This window comes from Fukomys damarensis, unplaced genomic scaffold (assembly GCF_012274545.1).
Source record: "Fukomys damarensis isolate Sample0158 unplaced genomic scaffold, DMR_v1.0_HiC HiC_scaffold_16, whole genome shotgun sequence".
NCBI lineage: Eukaryota > Metazoa > Chordata > Mammalia > Rodentia > Bathyergidae > Fukomys > Fukomys damarensis.
In genome coordinates, this window is record NW_022900928.1 from 101979426 (window position 1) to 101995172 (window position 15747).

Sequence of the window (15747 nt, forward strand, 5' to 3'; positions counted from 1 at the left end):
TTCAACGATTCTTTCCATATACCCCCCCCGCTTATTAAGATGGTGTTGTCTTTAATACAAAACTTCATAGTAACACAGATATCTAAGATTTGTGTTTTTATAGTGTTTTGATTATGTTTTTCAACTTGGTATTAATGCTTTTTAAATTTCCTGTTGTTGATATAGTTAAAAATATTATATTAATTTGTGTTACCTGAATTAAGATTTGGTGGTCATGTTCATCACCTTGTGAATTCATGGGCTGGGGGCCTTTTTATTTATTTAGTGAAAGTAAGCCAGAAAATATAATACGTCATAAAGCGTAAGGTTGTTCTATAAGGTTGGGGCTGGAACTCATGGGCAGAGTGCTTGCCTAGCTTGGGTAAGACCTGGGCTCAATGTCCAGCTTTGTTTGCATTGGTAGTGCAGGGTTTCAAACACAGAGCTTCATATATGCTGGGCAAGTGCTCTATCACTGAACAAGGACCCCCACCATAAAATTTTTGTTTTACAGGCATTGATGAATTGGGTAGTGGAATTATTGTTAGTATTTTTTATGACTCCCAGAGAAATAAGTCTGATAAGTAATCATCTAAAGAATACTGGGGAAATGGATAAGGGAAGTCAAAAGACTTATGTATGGCCAGGGAGTTAGTTCAGTGGTTCCACCGCCTTGTGCTTCCAAGCACAAGGTCCCCCCAAAACAAAACAAAACAAAACAAAACTTATGTACTGACTCAGCTCTTGGAGTATGAACCAAGGCAAGGGATGGAAGCATTCTGAGTGTAATTTTCAGGAGATTGAATATGATACTATCTGTCATTTTGACTGTGAGGATGAAAAGTAATAAATATTTAGAGTTATAGGATATTTACCTCTTTAACAGTGCCTGAAAGGTGCTACACTGGGCCTTGCAATGTCTTGAAGTGTACATTTGTCCCTGCATCACGGGACTAAGTACTGTACATCCAGTGTGATGGTGATACACACACGGTGCTGTGGTTGCACATACGAGAACATTTCTGGAGAGGGTTAAGATGACATCTGAGAAATGTTGATGGGTAATGAAAAGCTGTAGTAAAGGGACAAAGAATTCAAGGCTGATTATTTCTAAAGGTGACCATATTAGTTTTCTAATATTACTAATAGGTCCCTACTACTTTTTTATCTAGTAACTAAGTTACTTCAGAGTTTCAAATCTGGCCAATATTGTAGAAACCTGCCTTCAGATTTCTTGTGACTACTCAATCCTATTTTGGCTTCATGAAACCTAAATCCCTCTATTTTTTTTAAGTGAGAGTATGAATTAAAGATCTAGGGACCTGGGACAATGTTAAAGTACAGCTTGTTAGTTATGAAGTGTTTTATAATTTATCATCATCATATGACCCTTAATCTTTTCTTATTGGCACACTTTAGATATACATATTGATAACGTTCAGCCTAGGGAATTTGTACCTACACATGATGCATCTTATTTCTTTTCTTTTCCCATTCTGATCACCTCTCTTCAACCCCTCCTTATTTACAAAAGCTTAGTTTCCACTTTTCCTTTTATCTTTTTCTTGTCCTTTCATTGCTTTCTTTCCCCTTCTTATTTATGCAGTGTTTTATACTTTGCCATCATATCAGTCCGGACATATGATTCTTACTTTTGCAACCCCAGAGGATGACTAGCAGGTCATCATGCCTAGCTTTTAAAGATGGTTCTAAATTTCTTTCTCTTTCTAAGTACACTTTTACTGGTACATTTTAGGTATACAGTGCAATTACATTCATCATTGGGATCTTGTACCTTTATATGATGTATTTTGATTCTTATTTTCTCCCCATTTCCCTAGCTCCCCTTCCCCCCTTCACCTTTCCCTATTTACAAAGACTTTTTTCTTTTCCCTTCTTACTTTCCCCCACACATCCCATTTCCCCAACACCTTTAGACCTTTTCTTCCTAATTTTCTGAGACAGTGTTTCTTAGATTCTAGTCTTCAAGTTAGTAAACCCCATCACTTGATTTTTGTCAGTGTATCCAGAGTTGAAGCCTTCTCATTAGATTCACATGAGATCAGGTTGTCAAATCTAGTGCCAGTTTTAAAATTCACAAAGTAGATAGACTTTTCAAGTGATTAAAGCTTGCTGCCTAGTGTAGCCCTTTCGTGGTATCTGGAAAGCTAGATTAATAATCCAGAAATTTCTTGGACACCATGAAATGACAACAGGATGGTTTGGTTGGTTAAGAAGTGTTTCTTGTAGTCTACTAGTTCTAATTGCTTTCTAATGTTTTACTCTTCAGTGGCTATTTAATTAAGGAGCTCCTACATATAACCACGAATAAGTAAATACCTCCAGTGGAGCTTCTCGCCCTCTAGTGGCCGCCTTTGAAATATCACCAGATTTTGATGCTGGCATGTTTTGAAAACCATGGCTTTAGATTGGGAAACATTCATTAAATGTTGCTCAACTTTAATCAAAGCTGTTCTGAAGTATTCTGAATGCTTGAAATTTCAGTTCCTCCCTCAAATAAGCCCTCTCCTGTGACTGTGCTTTCCCATTCCATTTTCTAAGCAGTGTTTACTATCAGTTATCCATTCTCCAGACATTTAAACCACTGATCAGGTTCTAGCTTTATGTCACATTGAACTATTTTCTTGTGTAAGTTTTTAAGTCATTATGTTTTTTTTTATTATTTTGCTGTGCTGGATAATGAACTCACGGTCTTTGAACTGAGCTGCATTTCCAACCCTTTTTAATTTTGATTTTTATTTTGAGGCAGGATCTTACTAACGTGCCCAGATTGGACACGAAATTGTGATCATCCATCCTGAGCCGCACAGAGTGCTGGGATTGTAGGTGTGATCATTACACTTCACTTAAGCCAGTATTCTTGTTTTGTCTTGGATGGTAGAGGATACCTTATCTTTTAAGGGACTTTTGCACGTGCATATCTAATTTCAGATTATCATGTTACTATTATGTTTCATCTTTTAGAAGAGAGAGAATGTGTGTGTGTGTGTGTGTGTGTGTGTGTAGTTCTGTGCAATTTTGTCATATATGTAGGTGAGTTTAACCTCCACCATCAAAAAATCATTTCAATTGTAATTTTTTGCATGTCTGATTCATGATTCTCATATTTTGGTATGTCAGTACAGTTTCTGAAAGAAAACTGAATTGTGGAAGAGGATATATACCAAAAGATATTGTATCAACTCCCCAAGATGAATGCAGTCATGTACTGCAAACAAGTACTAATGAAAAACATACTGAAATAATTAATGTAATAAAATTTATCTTTAAAACATGTATTTCCATTTCAAAAGCTTCTTTACATATAATGGGAAGAATGATTTTCCATCTAAATGCAACTAAATGCTTACATTTTTTGTGTTTTATCTACTCATGCTAGCTTTTTGGATATACAGTATAAAAAGGACTACCTCAACATTCATGAGTTTTGTGTGAAGGCTTCGTGTTCTTTTTCCATATTTTTATCTACTTTATTGAGGTACAGCATATGAAAAGCTGTGTTGGGGTACGAGAAGACGGATGGCTGAAGCACTGACCCGGAGTCCTGGAATGCTCGTTCTCACCGGGACACAGGTGTCCCAAAGGTGACGTGCTGGAGCTAAGTCTCCTGACCGAAGAACCACTCCCTAATTCCTTCTTTGTTCTTATTCCTGGTTTACATTCCCTTTTACCAGTTTGCACTCCCTTTTATTCATAAACAGATGTTGTTTCATCTTGATGTTCTGTCTTTAGTTTAAACAGGGTGTATCTGTTCCTAGCTCCCTGTGATTGCCCTTGGGGTTGCAGTCTGTGCACTCTCCAGCCTCTGAATTTAGGCTTTTCCCTTGGCAGAGTAATTACCAGTGGTTGAGGATAAATCAACAACATTAGTGCAAACATTGTGAGTGAGATTCCTCCTATTACTTTTTTCCAAAGAGCCAGCATAGCAGTGAGGGCACACCCAGAGGGTCGTGCATCTATTCGTCATTTGAGGAGACAGTACCCTATGGAAGACAATATGATAACCAACAAGAGAACAATAAAAGCACTGGATATGGAGTGTGTGAGGCTTTGAAACAGACCACAAGGGTCTAACCCTCGTAACTGGTCAGCAATATAAGTGGCCATATCTTGATAGGGTACAGGCGCCAAAGATTTAGCAAAAGTGGATGAGATATCTTGTAACAAGTCATCCACATCGATGGACAAGTTGTTACAAAAGTCTTGCAGATGATATTTAATCTGACCCCACTCATAACGGATCTGATTGTACAGATGGGGGAAACACAGATTTGGGAGGAATTCCAATCACATTGTAGCATGACTTCATATTGAAGAGCAACTATCTGGTTTCTCAGCCATTTCACAGTTTGTTGTAAGTCTTCAAATTTATATTCCAATTCCCGATCAATAGCAGATTGTTGGTTATACAAAAGAATGAAAATTGGTATGAGTATAATGAAGGGCAAAGAGTTACCCCTAAAACAAAGGGAGGGATGATAGGGAAAAACTTTAATAGAAAACTTAGGAAAGGTCACAGTGTAAGATAACTCTGCCCTTCTCTGCTTAGTTCACAATTAACCGCCACCGAAGGCATCTAGTTTTGTATATGAAAGGAATCGCACCCATAATGAGTGGGATAAGATTCAATATCATCTGCAAGATTTTCATAACAACTTGTCCATTAATGTGGACAAAGCTCTACATGTTTAAGATATAGTACTGAGTGAACTTCGGATGAGCATATGGTGTAAAAGTGTCAGTACTATCAGCACCGTAGACATATGCACCACTTCCTAAGTTACCTCTTGCCTGCCTGAGCATGAAGATTGTTATTGGTAAGAACACTTAACATAAAATCTATACTCCTAAAAACTTTTAAGTATGCCACACAGTTAGTTGTTAGCTATTGGTGCAGTGCCATATATGAAAGCTCTGGGGTTTTATCTTTTGTAACTGAAATTTTCTGCTCATATGCATTGTTTTTACTGATATGGATTTCTTTTTTGTCTTTTTTTGTACTGGGGATCAAACTCAGGTCCTTGGGCTTGCAAGGCAGGAGGTAGAACTACTGACCTAAATCCCAGTTCCTTGATATGGATTTTTAATAATTTTTTTCTCTCAATGAGTTTACTGGTGCATTTTAGGTATACAGTACAGTTCCATTCATCATTGGGATCTTGTACCTTTACATGACAGGTCTTGGTTCTCATTTTTTCCCCTGATCCCTGCCCTCCCTTCACCCCCTCCTCCCTTCCCTATTTACAAATACTTTATTTCCATTTTCTCATTTTCTCATATTTTTTTCTTTTCCCTTATTCCCTTTCCCCTACCCTTCCCACTCCCCCTACACCTTTAGCCCTTTTCTACCTATTTCACATGGTCAATTATACCATTAGGATCTTATGTACTACTATAGTTTTTCACACCAGAGAAACTATTCAGTATTTACACATGTGTGACTTATCTATTTCACTTAGCAGTATATCCTCAATATGTATCCACTTTCCTATGAATGAATCTATTTTCTCATTCTTTATGGCTGAGTAATATTCCATTTTATAGAAAAACCACATCTTCTTTATCCAGTCTCCAACTGAAGGGCAAATGGGCTGTTTCCAAGTTTTAGCTATTAAAAACTGTGCCACTAGAAACATAGGGGAGCATATATCACTGTGATATGATTCTTTTAGTTCTTTTGGAAAGATGCCCAGCAGAGGGATGGCTGGGTCAGATGGAACCTCTAGTCCTAGTTCTTTGAGGTATCTCCATATTGATTTCCATAGTGGTTGCACCAGTCTGCACTCCCACCAACAATGTAGAAGGGTTCCTTTTTCCCCACAACCCCACCAATATTTGTTATTGTTTGATTTCTTGATACCAACCTTCTTTGTGGGGTGAAGTGGAATCTCAGTGTTGTTTTCATCTGCATCTCTCGAATGACCAGTGATGTGGAACATTTTTTCATATATTTACTTGCTGCTTTTACTTCTTTGTCTGAGAAATGTCTGTTCATTTCAGATGCCCATTTTTGAACCGGGTCTTTATATTTGGGAGTGCTGATTGTTTTCAGTTCTTTATATATTCTAGATAAGAGCCCTTTTTATCTGAGGAGCAGCTGTTAACAATTTTTTCCCACATTGTAGGTTGTCTCTTAGTTCTGTTGATGGTTTCTTTTGCAGTGCAGAAGTTTTTAATAAGATAAAATCGCAGTTGATTCTTTCTGCTAGTTCCCGTGCTACTGAGGATTTGTACGTAAAGTCTTTTCTCATGCCAGTGTCTTCAAGAGTTCTGCCTAACTTATCTTCCAGTGAGTTTAGTGTCTCTATTTTAATATTTAGATCTTTAATCCACTTGGATTTTAGTTTAGTGCATGGTGAAAGATAAAAGTCTAGTTTTAAACTTTGGCAGGTTGAAATCCAGTTTTTCCAACACCATTTATTAAAGAGGTTATCTTGCCTCCAGTGAGGATGGTCGGCTCCTTTGTCAAAGATGAGGTAGCTGAGTAGTTGTTTTTGTATCTTCCATTCTGTTCCACTGATCTGCAGGTCTGTTTCTTTGTCAGTACTATGTTAGTTTTATCACAGTGGCTTTGTAGTATAGTTTCAAATTGGGAATTGTTATACCCACTGCCATGTCTTTGTTGTCTAGGATGGCTTTTGCTATTCTAGGTCTCTTCTGGTTTGAAATGAGTTTTTGGATTCTTTTTTCTAGTTCTGTGTAATATACTGCTGGAATTTCAATCAGAATTGCATTGAATCTGTATAGCATTTTTGGTAGTATGGCCATTTTCACTATGTTGATTCTTCCTACCCAGGAGCAGGGAATATCTTTCCATTTTCTTATATCTTCTTCAGTCTGTTTTTTCAGAGTGCTAGGTCTTTTGCTTATTTCGTTAGATTGATTCCTAGATACTTCATTTTTTTTATGCTATTGTGAAAGGAATTATTTCCCTAATTTCTCTCCCAGTGAGTCTGTTATTTGTGTACAAGAAGGCTATTGATTTTTGAGTGTTGACCTTGTATCCAGCTACTGTGCTAAAAGTATCAATTAAGTCTAGAACCTTTTGGTGAAATTTTTTGGGTCTTCAGTGTAGAGTATCATTTGATATGGATTTTTATACCAAATTGCAAGACATGCTGGGTACAACATACATTAGTGGTATATCAATAAGCAAATTGTTTATAAGTTGGACTTTGAGATCCTAAAATGATAATTTTTATCTCCATTCTTGACCTTTCCTAGCAACTTATTTTTTCTAATTGAGAAGACAGTGGTGCTGATGTTGGGCATGATGATGATGATGATGATGATGATGATGATGATGATTATGGTCTATATTGTGCATGCCAAGTGATGAGAACAATGTGCAACACACCATTTTGATTTGTTTTTCATCCTATTTTATTTTTATACCCATGCTTTCTATGCTGAATGTGACAGCCACTACCTGGAACAATAACCAAGCCTGCTCTTCTTTCTGAGTGTACTACATTTGATTTGGATTCCTCTAAACAACCAGAAACACAGAGTGATACTGTGGTGAATCCTTATACCACTTCCTGCATTCTCTTTGTGGGAAACCAAGCAATCTGGTGATTTTAGAAGCACATATCATGTTGCTCATCACTTACTGCCTCTCAATGTTTGATTGTTAAGTTCTAGTTACTGGTATGCTTCCTGGTAGATTTATAACAGCAACAAAATAATACTTTTCACCAATATACTGAAGGTTGCTTAAGTATTTTTCCTCAGCTGTTTGCTCATTAACTAATAGAAAGTATGAATTGCTAGAAATCTTTTTTCTACTAGTGTAGGAGGCTACCATTTTGAGATTTATCTCTCACTTTTTTGGGGGAAAACTCATTTTTGTATAGGTCTGTTATTAAACAACATTATGTAGGTAAGTATGGTCTACTATAATGTAATTTTATGTTATTTTGCAATTATCTGTAGCAAATGCTTACATCTTATTTTGTAATTATCTTTTTTCTGAGTATTAAATATCTGAAAGGAAATAATTATCTCATTTTAAAACTGATTTAATTTACATAGTTTCAAATATTGTGTATAATTTTATTTTGGAAAAGTGGTCATGTTTCTATTTAAAGTGTCTGATAAAATTGTAAATTAGCAAATTAAGTTTTAGCATTGTTTGCCCCATAAGGATAGTTCTTGGTGACTTAACTGGGATTGTAGTTTTTCTAAACAATGAGGATTTATTTAATTTACAGTAGGTAGCTGGTGATAAAATAAAACATTTATATACTTAAACCATGTAGTCAGTCAAGACTTGATATGCAACAGGCTAGCTGAGATCTTCAATTCCATTCTAAATTTGGCTTTGGAGAAGAGCCAGTAATACCTGTCTGTTTTTAAAACTGATTTGAGAGTGAGTTAGGAGTCCCAGTTAGTTCTTACCAATTTACTTTTAAAAGAAGATGCTGTTTTTATACTTTGCATAGGAGTAATACTTTTTTAAAAAAGCTGCTTGTAGGGTTACTCCTTCTGATGTTTGATTGATTGTGTCAGCTTGAGAAATTTGGTTAAGAGAAACTTAGCTAAATAGGCTCAGCAATTTCATACCCACAGACGTAGGAGATCCACCCTAGGGTGTCTCATTGCCTGGATGTTATAAAGGAGAAATGAGGAAGGATACGGCTACTTCTGTTCCTTTGGAGGAGCTCCTGTCTTCACCTTGGATGTCATGTTTTGACTTCCTGAGCAGACTTTTTGACTGCTGTGTAGATCTTTCAACCTTCTGAGGTACTCTTCAGCTTTCCATCATAGACCCATCAGCCTCCTGATATGGACTTGCATGTGACACTGCAGTGAGCTCCATATCTTCAACTAGATCCTTCAGTATCCAGTGTGTGGACAGACCCCCCGGATTCTGTGGGTGGCTATTGTAGGCCAATCTTGTAAATTCTTATATATTTGTATATCTTGTGTTATATCTGTTTCTCTGGTAAATACTAACTGATACACTCCCATACTTATAGAACACAAAAATAATTTGATTTGATCCATGTTCCTCAATTCTCCAACCTTCTAGAGTCTTCACTGCCTCTTCAGTGTCACATGCACAGATTCACACAGCCACTTCTCAGGAGCACACTGCCTGGCCTCTCTGGCCTTCTTCTGGAATCTGAGTGGAAGCCTTCCTGACCACATATTTTCATTCTGCATGTGCCTAAAATCAGCACCACATGGATGACGCCAAGATCTGCTGTCAGCTGAAGCAGTAGCCAGGCTTCCTCTTCTCCTGGCTATCGGGGTCCAGTACCTATGAACCAAATCCCGAGGAGCAACTTCCCTAGGCTACCACCATTCTGGAACCTGGTGCTCTGGGGCTCTCTTCTCAAAGCAAAATCTTTTTACTTTTGGAATTTTGAGGCTGCAAATGGTGGAGTCCCTCTGCTTCTTTTGATGCCCTCAGGCCATATTATCTATTCTCTTATTCCTTCTCAGCAATCAAGATCTCCTGTGCTCTATCTTTGCTGTCCGTACCTTTAATGGAGCTCCCTTTCTGGCCAAGCTCCAAACATTTTAAATCATTCTGCTGGGCTCTTAACTCTTGATTCTCAACATAAATCTGGCTAAATGCCCCTGACACTAGCCATGCCACCACCTCAACATTAGACTGCCTTGAAATTTCTCCTACAAGGTTAATTAGTCCTCCACCATTAATCTCAGTCTCAGGCAAAGTCTCTTGACACAAGCAAAATGCAGACCAACTTTCTGCCAAGATATGACACACATTGCCTGGAGTCCAACAGCCAGTGCAGTCCTTCTTCCCAGCAGAAACTCAAGCCTGGTCTTTACTGGCAGGATTTCTATCAGCCTTCTGGTCTTTTGAACTCTGACTAGAATCTCCCATCAGATACAGCCTAAAGTATTTCAGCTGCTCTCTCAGCTGCCATCTCCTAACTTTTCCAAATTCTTCCCACAAGCCAGTCCCAAAGGCTCCTGAACCACATGGTCCTAGCAACACCCTACTTCTCTGGTACCAAATTCTGTCTTAGTTACTTTTCTCATTGCTGAGACAAAATAATTGACACCCAAAGTTAAAAGAGAGAAGGTTTATTTATGTTACAGTTTGCACAGTTTTCACTACATAATCCACTGGTTCCAAGGCAGGGTGGTGTGGCAGAGAGGCATTGCAGAGGAAAAACATTTTATGGCAGGCAGAGGTTGTAAAACAAGCAAGGGACAACCACAACTCTTTCTGTCCCTTATATCTTATCCAGACTACTTAGGGGAAGTAGCACTCACAACCTAAATCCTAGTGCCCTTGACCTTAGTACTGCATCATGCATAAATTGATCCCAGCATCACACATTGTAGATCCAGCTACCTCTGAAAAAGCCCTATCACTGAATAAGGCTTTGGGGGACATCTAGACATAAGCCATAACACCACATTATTGGGGTTTGCAAAAATAAATCCGAAGAAAGAAGTCAAAGTATGTGGGGGGCACAGACTCTTAGAACATTGCAAATATTGCAAAGATGTTATTTTTGCTCATTATAAATTTTATGCAATTCTACTCAGAATCTTTATACACATTTTTTGTTTGAAGAAGAATGTATCAAAATGATTTTAGGGAAGAATATTTTAATATGTGTGCTGCCAAAGTGAGCACTTTATGGAAGAATAAATATTTCTTATTGATCTAAAAAAATTCTGAAAGAGGAAGATGAGCAGAGACTGTACTACTAAACAATAAAAGAAAATTATAAGACTCTAGTATTTGTCAGTTTTTTAGTACAAATGATAAGATTTTCTTTTTCATAGCTGAACAATACTCCATTGTGCATATAGCCCACATTTTCTTTATCCATTCTTGTCAATGGGCACTTAAGCTGATTCTTTATCTTGGATATCGGGATTAATGTCACAAAATATGGGTATGAGGTATCTCTTTTTTATGCTGACTTAATTTTTTTTGGATAAACATCCAAGTCAAGAGTCACAGTGCAGCATCTTACGATCGTTCTTTTAATCTTTTGTAGAAACTTAATATTGTTGTTTACACTGTATGTAATACCTTACCATCCTACCAGTAGTACATATGGGCTAATTTTCTCAACATCCTCATCAGAATTGGGGATTTTTATAATAGCCATTCTAAATGGGATGAGATACAATACTACTGTAAATTGAAATGCATTTTCCTGATGGCCACATTCATTGATGTTTTAATATATTTATTGGTCATTTATACTTTTTTTTGAGAAGTGTCTCTGATTATTTGCCTAATTTTTACTGGATCAGTATTCTTATCAGTACGTTTTGTGAGCTCTCTGTGTATTCTGGACATTAATCCTGTCAGATGAAAAGTACACAAACAACTCCCTATCATTTCCCAGCATAGGTTGCCTCTTCACTCATTTGTCTCATTTGCTGTGTCGAACCTGTGTGATCTGATGCTATCCCATTTTCTAGTTCTTGCTTTTGTTTTCTGAGCTGTGGAATCTTATTTAGGACAGCCTTACCTGTGGCATATCAAATATTTTCTTCTCCTGGTTTCAAACTATACATTTGTCTTTGATCCATTTTGAGCTGATTTTTGTACAGGGTAGAAGGCAGGGGTCTAGTTTCAATCTATGACATATGGATGTCCAATTTTCCCACTGTAACCAGCTCCCTCTGCTCTGAGGTCCTTGTTTTGGGGTTAAGAAGATTGAAGGTAGGGCTGGGGATTTAGCTCAGTGGTTCTGATGCCTTCCTCGCAAGTGCAAGGTCCCAAGTTCAATCCCTGGTACCAAAGAAAAAAGAAAAAAAAAAGATAGAAGCTAAAAAAACAGCAAGTAGTGGTGAATGAAGGGCTGCATATTTATTAATCAGGAAGAATAAAGAGAAGAGTCTCCCCACTGCCAGGTATGGGGTTTCTGACATTTATAGCTTTTAGTTCAGGTGAACTGACAGAATACAGGGATGTCACTAGTTGCTGCCAGGCCTTTGATGTACTTCATGTAGGGAAAGCAGGTTGTCTTGTTTGTTTTCATTCTCACCAGGTCTCCTTACAGTTTGTTTAGGAACCTGCCCTCTATCCTTTCCATTACGCCCTGATAATCACTTTACTGGAGTTCATTATTTGGGCCTTTTGTTTGTCAAATCACTTAATCCCTGACTTTTAGTTTATTTCAGGTTAAGTACTCAGGGCCTGTGCCCTAATTTACTTTTATCTCCCGGCCTCAGTTCCCCCCTTCTGTGACACCGCTGCTATCAGGGTGCCTGAGTGGTGAAAGGTCTCTCAAGCTACTCCCTGCTGAGAAGAATATTGTTGAAGAGTAGCAGTCAGGGTCCACCACTGTGAGACCTATCTACAGGTCCTGAATAGAAAGTATTTGTCTGGGAGTCTGTTTGCCCCATTTTTAGTTTTAAAGCTGTTAAACAAGAAGAAAGAATTTTGACTAAGAGGTTGAGGAAACATCTCAATATGAAGTTCACAAGAAGCATAAATGTGGCCCTGATATAAGCAGAATGCCCGATTTCAGATCCCTGACCATGGTCCCCATGACTCAGTCTTTGAAGCACAGTCAGCTAGTTTCTGTGCTGTATTTCTCACCATCTCAGACTGATTTTTATAAAAGCCACATTATTTTTTTCTTGGAATAGATATAGCCCCTCTTTTGGGGCAGTTAAGGGGTTATCTAAAAGTTTGATTTTTAAAAAAGATCTTTCTACCTGATGTGACTTATTTATTTAAAGACAGAAGGTTTTATTTCTAAGCATGTAAGCTTTTAGATGTAAGAGTACTGAGGTCCCTGTGTGCCTGAAGGGCAATTTTAGCTAAGTCATTAAAAAAAAAAACTTTGGTGAAACTTTATGGCTGTAACTGTAGCTTTTTTGCAACATGGAACCACAATAGTGACAAGTTATAGACGTAGCTGGAGACTATCAGCAGGGACCACTATGTAGGACTTGGAACACCTTTGTGTATTTAGTCTAAATTATTATTAAAACTTTTATATATCTTGTTGGTTTAACTTTCCTGCTGGTGTTTAAGACCAAGTTAAAGGGAAACCTGTGAGACAGGTAAAGTGAGACAAAATTAATCTCTTGTTGTATTAGTTAGGTCCACTAAGGATCCTCAAGGACTACTTTTGTGATCATATACAGAGCCTCCCAGTTCCTCTGCCAATGCCACCTGCCAAGGTGAGTCACAGTCTCAATTGACCATATGCCTTACTTTGGAAGTACGGGATATACTTTTTCCCTGGTGACTCTCCTTTTAGCACAGTGTACGCTGGTTGACTCCTGTCCTCTGGTGTCTAACAATCTCCCTGCTCAGGAAGTTGGGTGCTTCAGAGATGTAGCATCTTGTACAGAGCTATTTTTCAAGTTCTGGATCCTTGTTGACCTCAGAGGGCCAGGGCAAAAATATTGGCTGTCCTTTTAGCCAAATTATACATTTAGCTTTGGTCCCAGAGTCTTAGTTTTTGGATACCCAGGAATTCAGTTACACTAGTACTGAAGGGAGAGCAACAGGTTTAGCTACTATAATAACCATGATTGCTCTATAAGTCAAATTTTTATAGTGCAGTACCAGATAATATTTTGAAAGCAAAACAACATTTTAGCACAACAATTATGTGACACTATTAGATGAGAAGCTTTGGATTTTTTTTTTCTAGAAATACATTTAAATTTTTATTTTCATATAGTAATCAGAGAGGGAGTGCATACTGTTAGATGGGATGTTTGTTTAGCATCTTTCTTTATTATAATTGCATCAAATTTGAGGCTTTGTCTTTTTGTAACAGGGCTGAGTCTATGCAGTGTGATTTGCAGAATCAGGATTGTCTCAAGGCAAAGAAAACCTGCATCTAAGTGCTCTTCAGGCCATTTTCCCTGCTTTTACAAAACAGGCCTGGTTGGAGGATAGTATTATGATTGTGTTTCCTCTAAGCAGCACCCTCTTTTTAAATCACCCAAACAATATCTGGCCATGATTGTGTATAGAAGAGGATTAGACACTTTTTCTTTAAATCCACAAGTTCCATTTCCTAAGAACAAAGGCCAGGGAGGAAGTGGCTGGAAAACTCTGAGTCTCAGTGTTCCCCATCTGTAAGAGAAGCAGGGAAGGAAGAATTCCTTCTAAATCCCCTGTTGTCCTCTCTTCTCTGCCTTCCTCTTCCTGAGACAGTAAGGAAGGGGATACTCCTCTGTCGGCCCATTGGTGTTAAGTCATGCTCTGTGCCATTGAGTTCTTGGAGGTTGCATGCAGGGCTGATCCTTGTAGCGTGGAGGTAATGAACTGTGAGTAGCTCCCAAGCATGTTGGAAAGCTCTTAGGAAAATGTCCTGCAGACATATCTCAATCTACATTGATCCCCCCGAGCCCTTTAAAAGGTAACCATTTCCAGGCTGGCTTTTTCCTAGGGAATACAAAACTATCAAGATCAAAATACGTGTCTTCACCAACCCCACCTGAGAGTAGCTTAAGAGGTGCACCCAGGCAGTGAAGTGGCTCAGGAGATAAACTTCATTCCGTGTCAAGATCTAGACCCTGTGAAGCAGGGAGAGCGCCGGTGGCACAGCCAGTGATTGGTTAGGATGGGCACCAAGACAAAGGCGACCAGAGGGTCAGTTCTGTGTTGAGGGATATTTTTGGTGAAACCTGGAACCCAAATGAGAAGAAATCTTCAAAGAACAACTTGATAATGAGTCTGCAGAGTCACCTAGGTGGGTGATGTGGCATGTTCTCAACCCAGACCTAAGTGAATGAGTGGTTCCATTGATAAGGAGTGGCTGTTTCCTGTAGGCCTTGGGTCAAGATAACAGTTTTACACCTTCCTATTGGTTCAAAAAGGACAGTGTAGAACCAGAAACAAAGAAAGGAAGTAATCTGTCTCTTTAAATTGACTGTATAAATTTGACTTCCAAGAACAAAATAGTGAAGTAGAATTATTATTGTGATTGGACATTCCTCGTATTGAAGACCATACCATGTGGAGCTTCCAGAAGTAAGCTTTGGAACGGCCATTGGTGCTCATTTATATCTGGAACTGAAAGCATGAGTGCATTCTAGTTGTGTTTCAACTGCTGCATTGTGGAGCAGCCTCAGCCTAAAAGGAAGTGCAGGATTTACCGAAGTATGATCAGAGAGCCAGCAAACTTTGTACACATGGCGCATGTCAGGTCAGGAGACCTGCTCAGTGGAATGAATTCAGTTAGCTCCATTCAGAACCAAATGCAGGCCCAGGCCAGCAATGGCTGCAGTGGTAGGATGGTGGCCAACATGCAGATGCAGCCGGTGGACACCAAGGCAGGAGAGCCCTGGGCTGGCCAGTCATTGCGAACTTTGATATTTTCTGTGTCCACTACTCTATCATTTTTTGTCTTATAATTGCATTCTTTCATTTTTAATTAGAAAAGAATTGTGATCTTGTCCACCCTCATGACAATGCCAGTGATGCTTCTGTTCTGCCCCAAGAAGATGCCTTTAGTGCCCACTGCCAGGAAGCATTCACCAGCACCATAGTGTTCAGGGCATGATTGGGAGGGGTCTGACATTTGCATGATCTGTTCTGTGAGTGCCAGCACCATTCTCCAACTTTCCCATCTTAAATATTTCCTTTCTGCCTTATGGTTTTTTTTTCTGCCTTATGATTTTACTGGTAAGCAGTGACCTGTTGTTATTGTTAAGTTGCCACCATTTATTGTATATTTTGGGAGGTATGAGACCCAGAAGCACAATGATCCTTTTTATTTGTTTGAAACTTCAGCAGAATAGATATTTTCATGCTTTATGGAATTG

General features: G+C 38.5%; 1 pseudogene; it reads left to right on the forward strand.

The window, feature by feature from the left end:
* The first annotated feature begins 15003 nt into the window (after nucleotides 1–15003).
* Nucleotides 15004–15336, forward strand: LOC104856719 (annotated as a pseudogene).
* Nucleotides 15337–15747: the final 411 nt, after the last annotated feature.